Genomic DNA, 10575 nt, shown 5'->3' on the forward strand with positions numbered 1-10575 from the left:
CTGCCTGGATTGGGATCTCCAGTATGCTGTGGGCCAGGCTTCCTCCCAGGTAGGAGACCATGTCCCGTGGTGCCTCACCACTGTCTCGGGATTATGTATATAAAACCTTTTTGGTTTTGGCTATATATACATACCATTCTTACATTTTGGTTTTTCCAGTTGTCTGAAGAACGCTTTTTCTACTTCTTCCTGCTCGGGTGGTCTGTAGCAGACACCCATCACAATGTCATCCATGATGATCTACCTTCTAACCCTGACCCATAAGCTCTCAGCTGGCTCATCGCCCTCCCCAAGGCAGAGACAGCTATACCCTCCTTGCTCTCTCATATAAAGGCAACTCCCAGTTGTTCTGATTTCCCAGAAAATGTATGAGGTCTTGCTCCACCATTGCTGTCATGCAGACTGACCTTATTCCTGTGCATACCATTAGGATGGCCCCATTTCTGCTCCTTTCTGCCTTATTTTGGATATAAGGTCTCTTGTCTGTATCACCCCACATCCCTTCCTCACCAATCACTTCCTCACTTGATTGTAGGTCATCATCACCTCTCTCCACTATCGCTTCTAGTGTAAAACTTTTCCTCCCCAGGTTGGCCAGCAAATCAGCAAAGACATTTTTCCCTGTTGGGTGAGAGGGATCCAATCTCTTCCCAGAAGTCCTTGATCATCAGAAAGGTCTTGAAGACAAATCTTTGTTGTTGACACCAGCTATGCAATCCCTTGTGGACATATAGGATCCTTCCACTCTGCCTCAAGACATTCCCCTCACTGATGGTACTGCGAATACACTGCTTTGGCTTCTGTGCCCTTGGCTACCACCCTCGGATCCATGTAGTCATGCTTGATATGCTCCATGTCTCCCCTGACCTCACTGCTGCCCCTATGGAAGAGCAGCAGCGGGTAAGAGTCCAAAAGCTGACAAGACTTGGCAGCCTCTCCACAACACCCTAGATCAAAAGTCCCCAGCAAACCTCCTCTAATTAACTTGCAGCTTTATCTGCAGGGGGCTCCCAGGAGTCTCCCAAAGATCCCAGAATTTCCCAGATCTCAAAGCTGAAGGCAGCACCTGCTGTTGGCTGCCTGTGTTAGCTGTGCCATTGAGCATCTCCTGCTCTGGCTCCCTGGCAGTGCCCTGAACAAGGATGAAGGCAGGACATTCACACCTCTGAGGTCTTTGGGGCAGTAAGAGCACACTGGGTGGGAAGGACTGTGCTGGGAGGCCCTGTGTCCTCACAATGTGACTCAGGCTTGGCTCCCCAGCTGGGCTAGCCCCATCTCTGCCCCAGACCAGAGGAAGAGCCAGGCCCTATATGAAAGGAGAAGAATTGGGGTTTTTTTGTGAGCCTTTTCTTTCATTTTTCATGACCTTTTTTGAATGAAAAGTTATGATTTTTCTTCCCAGTACCATTTTGTTTTGAATGGTTTGCAATCTTTGTTGGTACTTGCCTAAAGGAAAAGGATACCCTGATGGGGAGGGGAAGTGCTTCAACGATAACCTCACGTGCCATCATGCCCAACATGCTTTTCATCTTGTACAAATGTAGGTGAGAAGCTCCTGCCTTTGAGGCCTGATTGAAATCAGAAAGGAAAACCAACAAACCATGAAGACTGTAACCTCTTTCCATGACAGAATTGAAAGAACAGATGAAGAACAAATGCATAGTTCAAAACTTTGAAAAGAGGTAAACAAACTGGAAAAGTGTGGAAGTGATAATTCTGGACTTACTGCATTTAAGTACAGGCTCTATTTGGGATGTGTTGGTACCCCACTGATCTCAGAAGGCTGGTTTAGTGAAATGAAACACAGCCAGCCAAGTGCCTGGCTTAGCCTCTGTATTTCTCAAAACAGCAGGAGGTATCTCAAGCAAACAAAAATTCAATCAGTGGCTTTCCTACAGCCCAGACAAAAGGTTTTAAAAGATGACAATTTTGAAAATCTGGATGCAGAAAGCCCTGGGCTGGCTGTTGGTCTGTGAGTTAGTTATGATAGTATTGCCTGATTTAGACATAAAGAGTTGAAGAGATGACCTTATTTTTTTGTTGAAAAAATGTTATCAGATGTGACTAATTGGAGACTAGAGGCAGGGAAGAGCTTAGAGGCACAGTAATTGTTCTTGTCTGATCAGAAGGATCAAAACAGAATCCCTTAGAGAGATAAATTAAAAAATGAGATTCCTGTGGCATGTTGATCATAAGACTGTTTTTTTTTCTGGACATGCCTGGACAATGTGCTGAATATGTTTAAACACAATCTTGTTACCAAGGAGCTGAAGGATTTGTTCTCTTAACTACACATCTTGTTCTATATAATGGCCACATTTCCATTTGTCTGCTCAACAGCAGAACTTAAAAAAAAAATACAACTCTTCTATTCTTTCAGGAATAGTGGATGTAGTGTCTGGCTGTGAAATATCCGCGTTTATAAGAATTTCAGTGTTGTGGATCTGAGTGAATGATTGCTAACAATGATTTTCAATTGAATAATTTTGTTTCAAGACCACATTGACCCTCTTTAATTGCTGAGGATACATAAAGACCCACTCACTCAGACACTGAGTCTCCTGTAGCATCAAGCCCAGACTACTGAGGCCAAAGAGTGGCAGACCTTTGGGAAACCCAGCACAGCCAGATGCCAGCAGCAGCCTGCCCTCTTCATCCTCTGAAACCTGTCACCAGTCAGGACTTGTGCCTGGGAATGTCTGAGCTGCTTCTGGCAGCTGGGGCTCTGGGTGAGCTTGTCTGATCAGGAAAAAGAGAAGATGCTGCTGTCCACTTTACCTTTTCCTCTGTCTGCACATGCCAGCATTTCTGAAACAGGACCATTTTTTTCCCTCCTGCCACAAAATGCAGGACAAAGTGAATAAACAGTTTTGTGATGGAGCATTGTTCAAAATGCCCTTGGGAAACTCATCATAAAGGAACTTCTTTAGTATTATGCAGCCTCATTCAGTAAAAGCCTCTGGGAGGGACAGATCTTGGTGCACACACACAAGGCATTCAGAGCGGGAGGTGTCCCATGCCCAGAAACAACAGTTGGGATTCCCTTCTTTAATGTGTCCTCAAGGTTTGCTATTTTTTCAGCTACAATGAGATTTCACCAGAGAGGGACATAAAAACAGGTAAAATGGATGAAGTCATTGTCAGGCTGAAAAATTCCCAGTCCTTCCTCTGGAAGTAGAAGAGCAATATCACTTGATAAGGGAAGAGAGATATTAAAATGCTTTGTCTCTATGAGGTTTCCTTCCCAGCACTCCTGCTGTGTCAGGGCTCTTCTATCACCTTGAGAAAGGGATGCAGAATGCATACCTACATGAAGCATTCATTTCAACAGAGCATTTCTCTCTCACAGTGGTTTTCAAATCTTCTATTGTGCAGGCAGCTGCTTTGAGTGGCTGAACCTGTCTGAACCCTGCTCAGGATTCAGTGGGACAACCCACTCTTGTCCATTTGCCTTCACAGCTGCACAGGTGCTTTTCAGAGATAAACCCTGATCCCGGAGAGTGGAACAGGGCACTCCAGAGTGGGACCATCCCAGGCACAGGTTGGTTTTGCTCTGGGCCTATTTCGAGAAAAGTGGATATTTCACATAGGCTGTTCCTTCTGAACCTCTTGCTGTTCCTCTAGCTGAACTCTCCCCTTTTAATGGATGCACAGCCAGCTCACACCATGCTGAGAGAGCTGACAGAAGCAGATGAGTTTCCTTCTATGTTTCTTGCTTTAACTTCACCACAGTGCCTGAGTTAGATACACAAACTTGGTCTTCTTCTCAGTGTCCTCTTAACATACTATTTACAGAGCAGTCTCAACGGTGAAGATATTTCTGTCCCCATTGCAGGCTTTTCTAGAGGGGTATCTTGTTAATATAATCTGGCCAGTGCCAGATCTTTTCATTCCTCTCTGCTGTTGCTTTTATTACCCATTTCTGCTAACTAAGGACAGCAAAGTCAGTGGCACTCTCTGCCCTTTTGCTTTTGAGGCATTGCACTCAGGGCAAGCAGGACATAAGATGTATTTTTGCCTGCTGCTTAGCTAGGCACTTCATCTTCTCTGGCATTCATGTCTCAGTACACTTTTCCTCAGCCTAACAGGTTTTGTAAATTGATGTACTACAAATACTAGTGAATCCCAGAAAAGAGAACCAGTATTTTTTTAAAAAATGGATGGATGGAAGGAAGGGAGGCAGGGAGGAAAGGAGGAAGGGAGGAAGGAAGGCAGGCTGGCTTAAAGTTTTAAGCTTTTCTAATGCCCCTCTAGAAGTAAAAACATTTGAAAGTAAACATAAGACTGGTTGAACTTTCATATAATTACCAGATTGTGGTATCAGAAGAATAATTTATCATTTGGCTGAAGAAAGGAAAAAAATCATGTTATCCCATTTCAGAGATGAAGAACAGCCTAAACTCTTCCTGTCCCAATTTGAGCTTCCAAATGGGACAGCTGTGCTAGGAGCAGCAGCGTTCCCTTTGGCGTTCATGGAGCAAAACAGGCACCTCAGAGAACAGTTTCCTAGGGCAGCAGTCACGCTACTTACACGAATATGCTCAACGCTGACAACTCACTGTTTTCACAATCACACATAAGAATCCCAAAACCACTAACTGTCTCAAATCAGAAGACCTAAGAAAATGCAATCAGGGGTTCTTGCATTTTCTGCAGCTGTTAGGTAGAGGTGGTTCACAGATTTTCTTAACCATAAGACTAAAAAAGAATTTTTTCAACTGTAAGATTCTTGAGTAATCTGACATCTACTGATGTTAAAGTTTTCAGGAAAAAAAGATGCACCTCTCACAAGCTTCAGACTAAAGATGGAGAGCTGGCAACTCTATATCTCCCCTCTCCAAATGATAGATTTGAAATGCCATTTTTCCAGCAGGGCTTCCCTTGCCTGACTGAAGATGTTTCTGTTGTTGTTTCACGTAGCCAGCCTGACCAATGAAGTGGTGATGCGTGGCTGGCCAGCTGGTACCAGATGCTCCCCCTGCCATGTGTCCCTGCCAAGACTCCATACACAATTTGCTCTACTGAAAAGCTAGCTCATTTCCACTTGCAGCCAGCTCTATTCATATTCCTCTCAGAGTTAGTGACAATAAATATTATGAAATCACACAAATCCAGATGGTGTGGGTTGGAGTTGCCAGCTGTTCTACCACTTGTGAATTGCCTCTCTTGTCCTGTAGCTTGGCTTCCAGAGAAAGCATCTCATCAGTTCCTATGGTCTCTTTGCATTTCTTTACAAACCATTCCCATCCTGAGATATTTTCAACTTTCACTGTAGATATATATAAAGGAGAGAGAGGGAAAGCAAATTGGAGACAGAAAATCAAAGAACCCCTTACCTCAGAAATTGAGGATTATTTTTCAAATAATGACCTTAACCTCTCAACAGCTTCCCAGTTTTCATCCATGAAAATAGACCACTTCAAGGGTTCAGCTGATTTTCACTAATTCTCTTTCACAGAAGACTTACAGCTAAAAGAGAAGCAAAGGTTCTCTAATCTTGCCAATAGTTATCATTGCAAAATCAGGAGGGAAACAGTGCCAAAAGAACACAGAAACTGAAATGCTGACATGACCTGTGTGAACAGCACTGTGTAAATCCTAAACATTGTGACAATTACCTTGTTTTACTGCTCTGAATTCTTCCATGAGTTTTAACTCTTTGAGCCTGGGGTGGTATCTGCAGGCCAGAGTCTTCAGTCAAGTGGAGTTACCATCTGAATGATTACCAGGGTGGGGAGAAAGGCTGTAACACAGCTATGGTTAATGGGACTGTCACTAAAACAGATGTGAACATATGCAACTGCCACTAGTTCATCCTCATATTGGGCTGTCTTCTGACACTTTTTGTTGACAAGGAATGCAGACAAGAGTGAGTGGGAGGCAAGGGAGGTGGGACAAGCCCAAAGTCAAGCAGCAAGACCAAGGAAAACCCAAAGTTTCCCAGTAAAAATAGGGAAAGTGAAAGCTTGAGGCCAGAAGTGCAAGTAAATCCACTAGCTATGGGGCCATGCTGTAAGTCAGCAGGGTTTCAGGCTGTGGTGCCAGAAGCGAGCAGGCACCAGTAGTGATGCAGATGCTCACAGCTGCTGCTCTGGCTGGTGCCATGGTTTGGGGCTGTGGTGGTGGGACAAGGGTGTTTGAGGAGGAAAAGATGTTCTCAGGGGCTCTCCAGGCTGGTGTCTGAGGCATCAGAGTGTTTTACCAGCAGTCTGTCTCATTACATTTGCAGCAAAGACTATCCAATTTCTTTGTTTAATCTCCTCTTTCCCTTGTCTAGTTTCCAAACAAACAAAAAAATAACAATAATGAAGAGGCAGGTCCAGACAAGCCATGAGCCAAGCCACCCAGTTAGGTTCAGCAAGGAGCATGGTTGGACACAGGCAAAGCCTAGGAATCCAGGCCTGAGCTTTATCCCAGCTCCAGTGGAGGGCCCCCAGTGAGGAGTCTCATGGTTTTCTCCCACAGTTCTCTTTGCAGCAGTGTGATCCCAGGTTATAGTGCTGCCAACGAGTCAGAGCTGCTCTTGAACACTTGAAGACAACCAAACCCCTCATGGAATATTGCAGAGACTGTTGGTGCATTCAGGACCAAAAAATGAAGAATCATAAGGATACTTGTTCCACTAGGGTTTACAAGTTTCCACCCTTGCAGAAATCCTGCTCAAGGCAGGCTCAGGACTTTTGAATGAAGCTTTTAGTTCATGTTACAGGAAGGTAAAATTAGATTTGTAGATCCATAAATGCATCAGATACTGAGTGCAACATAAACCTCTTTTGAAACACTCATCATTTCTACTTATCTCCAAGTCAGTGACATCCAGTCAGTTCTGGATGAGAAAGAGAGTAGGACAGGAGGGGAGTGCCCACCTCTATACACAGACCATCTCACAATGGCATTGAAAGCTCCTCTTATTCTTAAGCCATTACTTAAAAATATCCTTGGGTCAGAAACTCTCCAATCCAATACACTCCTTTCTGGGTCTGCTCCCTCAGCATCCCTCTATGCAGGCCCTTGTAATGTTTCATTAATTCCCATCTGCCTCCCGATGCTGGAATTTTACCATCAGAGACTGCCCACAAGTGGGATATTGGGGATGTCATAAACATTTCACGTAACAGATAAGACAATTTAGGGTTAGGCAGCCACCAAACTGGAGTTATCTGGTCACAAATTTCACAATTGATATGATACTTTAAAAATTTTATATTTTTAGTTTATACCAAAGGTTTCAGTCAGCAAAATCCCATTTTTACCTTTGCTCTTAGTCTTCTTATACAAAAACAGTGGGATTTGTATAATTTCCAAAATTATTTCTGAAAAAAGTGTCTGGTGCTCACTAGGATTTACTCAGGTGCTGATGGGAGAGTTGTCTCTGACACATATTTCATCCTACATCTAATTTCAACAAACAGGTCCTAGAGGAGCCAGATTCTCTCCAGCAAAGATGCTTGAACTACAGGGTGACTTTTATTATATAAATTTATCATTCTTCTGAGTCTATATTAAAAGATCTTTGCAAAGTTCTGTCCAAACTCTGCCTTGAATTTACCTGGTAGGAGTCCTGTTATCTCAGTAGCAGTGCAGGAAATGAGTCAGCAGAGAATGTGCCACTGGGTATGTTACTCAATCATTCACATCTGCTTTGTTTGGGGACACATCTGAAACAGGCAGCAGCATTCCCAGTCGTGCCCCAGGGAGGCACTTACGCAAAGCAGGTGTGACTCAGCAACATTTCCTAATTATCTGATGGTTGCAGGAGATGTCAAGATTGAAATGTTGTCAGCAGCATTTTATCCAAAGTGGTGAAAAGCTCCTAAAAAGCACTATTGGGACCTATTTCTGCTAGCTTTATGGCACTGGGCCTCCATTACCATAAACAAACCCTGATACCTGAGCGTGGCCTTCTGGGAAATTTCATATCAAGCCACAGGAAGGCTCATTGCAACCTCCTGTGTGTCCTTAAAAGCAGTGCTAATCCCCACGTGGGCTGGGCTCTCCGTTTCCCAAGGGATTGAAGCCTTCTCTTGCTGCTCTTCAGTGTCGGCAAGGCTGCGCTGCCTTGGCACAGGGGTCACGGGTTTGTCTCCATCTCTCTGGATGAATGGAGCTTGGCACCAGGTGTCTGCATGATCTAAAGGGTGGGATAACAGCAAAGGCCTTGAAAATATGGACAACGGTTGAGTAAAGAGGTCCCAAAACACGTAGCAATGCACAGATGGGCTATTATCTATTGTTTACACAGGGTAGTGTGGAAAGCTGGGAGAAGACTGCTTCTGCTTTGGAAGAGGGAGCAGCAGCTGAGCAAGAGAAGAGCAGTAAGCAACAGGTACCTGCTGCAGCCTGGAAAGTAGTGTCTCCTCCAGGACCAGGCAGTGTGTAGCCTTGCAGGGAGGAGCTGAAGCACTGGGAACTGCTTCAAAATTCAGCATTATAAAAGGATCAAATTTGGGGAGGAGGAGGAAAAAGCAGATGTTTACTGTAGATGAGCTTTCCTCATTGAAGAGCTGGGTGTGATCACCTCTACAGCAGTGCCTGAGGCCATGCAGGACCATGGCCACCAGTGCCAGTTACACAGGTCACCTCCATGGTGTGGGGCACTCACAGCTCCTGTCTGGGCAGGATCATTGAGCAGTGCCAGCTTTGGGCGTGGGATGGTGGTGACTGAGGACAAGTAAAAAGAGAAAAGGAGAAAAATAGAAAGTAACTTATTTTAGGAAAAGAGTTAAACTAATAATAATTTCATATTTCATAATAATATTTTCAAATCTGACTGAAGAACCAGACTGCTCCTGAGCTTCCTCTAGATGCAGAGAAACCCTTCACAGACTTCCTGAGAGCACCTGCTAATTAAGTATCAACATTAGGTGCCTTGTAGTTTTGAACAATTCTACTAAATTTCTGCATTTTCAGTTAACTAATTACTATAGATCTGTCTACAATGGACTGAGGGTCCCATGTAGGACTAAAAATCCCTAGTCCTAATTCTCAGAAGTAACTCAAGGCTCTAATTTCAGCTGCCAGTTTGGAAGCTGAGAATGCGAAGCTTCCCTGTGTAAGCTTTCAGAGGAAATTGGAGATGTGAAAATGTGAGGTTTCTTTTTTTTTTTTCCTTTTCTATTCTGAAATTTGAAACAGCTGTCACAAAACGTTTATAACCATAAAAAGTGCTCAATAAATGTCTAAACCTGGAAAGAACTATGCATGAATTATGCCTGATTTATACATTAAATAAAAATAGAAAGAGCCAGTTGAATTTTAAACATTCTCCCCACATTCAGTAAGACTAGAAATTACAATGTCTATAGAATATTTCCTGCCAAAATGTTTAATGCATTGCATATACAATATAAAAATATTTTTAAAGCATTCTGCAAGTTTATCAGACAAGGTAAATACTTGGGCCTAATTAAACCTTCTTAAATTGGCTTTTCATAGTGAAAAATAGTTTTCTTTTTAACCTCGCTCCATAAAGTGCAGTCCAAGATTAAACAGAAGGAAAGATCTGAGCTGCCATTAATTTCTGCAAGTTATTGCTCTTGGACAGGTCAATAAACTCACAGGGCACATAACAGCCTTCACAAATCGGACCCCAGGGGTGAGGCAGGATGATCCCACCTCAGCCCTGGATCCTGACCAGATCCCAGGCCATCTCTGAGAAGGCCAAATCTTCAGCTCATCTCCTTGTGGGGCAGTGAAGTGTGCTGGATTACAGCATCTTTGGAGAGGCAGGAGCAGGGCCATGTTATGACTCTGGCCCCAGATTCTACTGGACTGGCTGCCTGTGCCAGCCAGGAGTGCCAGCCTGCCAAGGTGCAAACAAAGCAGGGCACACTAGTGTTTCTAAACATCCCATCTACCTGCCCCCACTGAAGAGAGACACGTTTTAAAGAACAGCTTTCATGGAGCTGAAGCACCAGTTCCATTATATATACTAATGAGTCAATAAAGTCATACTAAAGGTTTGCCTTCAACGTGATGCAGCTGTGAAGATAAGTGAATCTAACATCCAAAAAGCAATGGTCTTTATTTAGTTGCAAAATACTTTGGTAGATACTTTTACTGCTTCTTCAGAGTATTATTTTTAAACTGTAGATACTCTCCAGTCATACTTACTGATTTAACTTTGCAGGGATAATACTTGGCCAGATTAACCCCAGGGAACGAAGATATTTAATATTTTTTCTTCCAGTTCATTATCCAGCCCTGGCAAACAAAGCAAAATAAATCAATTAAAATGTAATTTTAAGAAGAGTATTCCCAGGTTTGGTTAGCTAAATCGCATTTTTGCAATTAATATGGCCTTTATAAATGTTTTAGACCTTGCTCAAGATCATCTGCATGTATCAAAATAAAACATTCTCATCCCAGTTTTACGGCACATCTCTGTTGGAAAAATATTTCAGTGAAACAATTTCAAAACAAAACCTTGTGGTTTAGCTCCCTAAACAACAGAAGTAGTTGCCATTTATTTTGGCTGTCTGCACCACCACTCTGCATAATGAAAGTGCTTCCCAGCTCGCCTCGCACAAACACAATCGCTGCACACTTCCTTCCCTGTGTGCTCTCCCCTCCAGT

The sequence above is a fragment of the Corvus hawaiiensis genome, chromosome 3 (genome assembly GCF_020740725.1).
Source record: "Corvus hawaiiensis isolate bCorHaw1 chromosome 3, bCorHaw1.pri.cur, whole genome shotgun sequence".
Classification (NCBI taxonomy): Eukaryota; Metazoa; Chordata; class Aves; order Passeriformes; family Corvidae; genus Corvus; species Corvus hawaiiensis.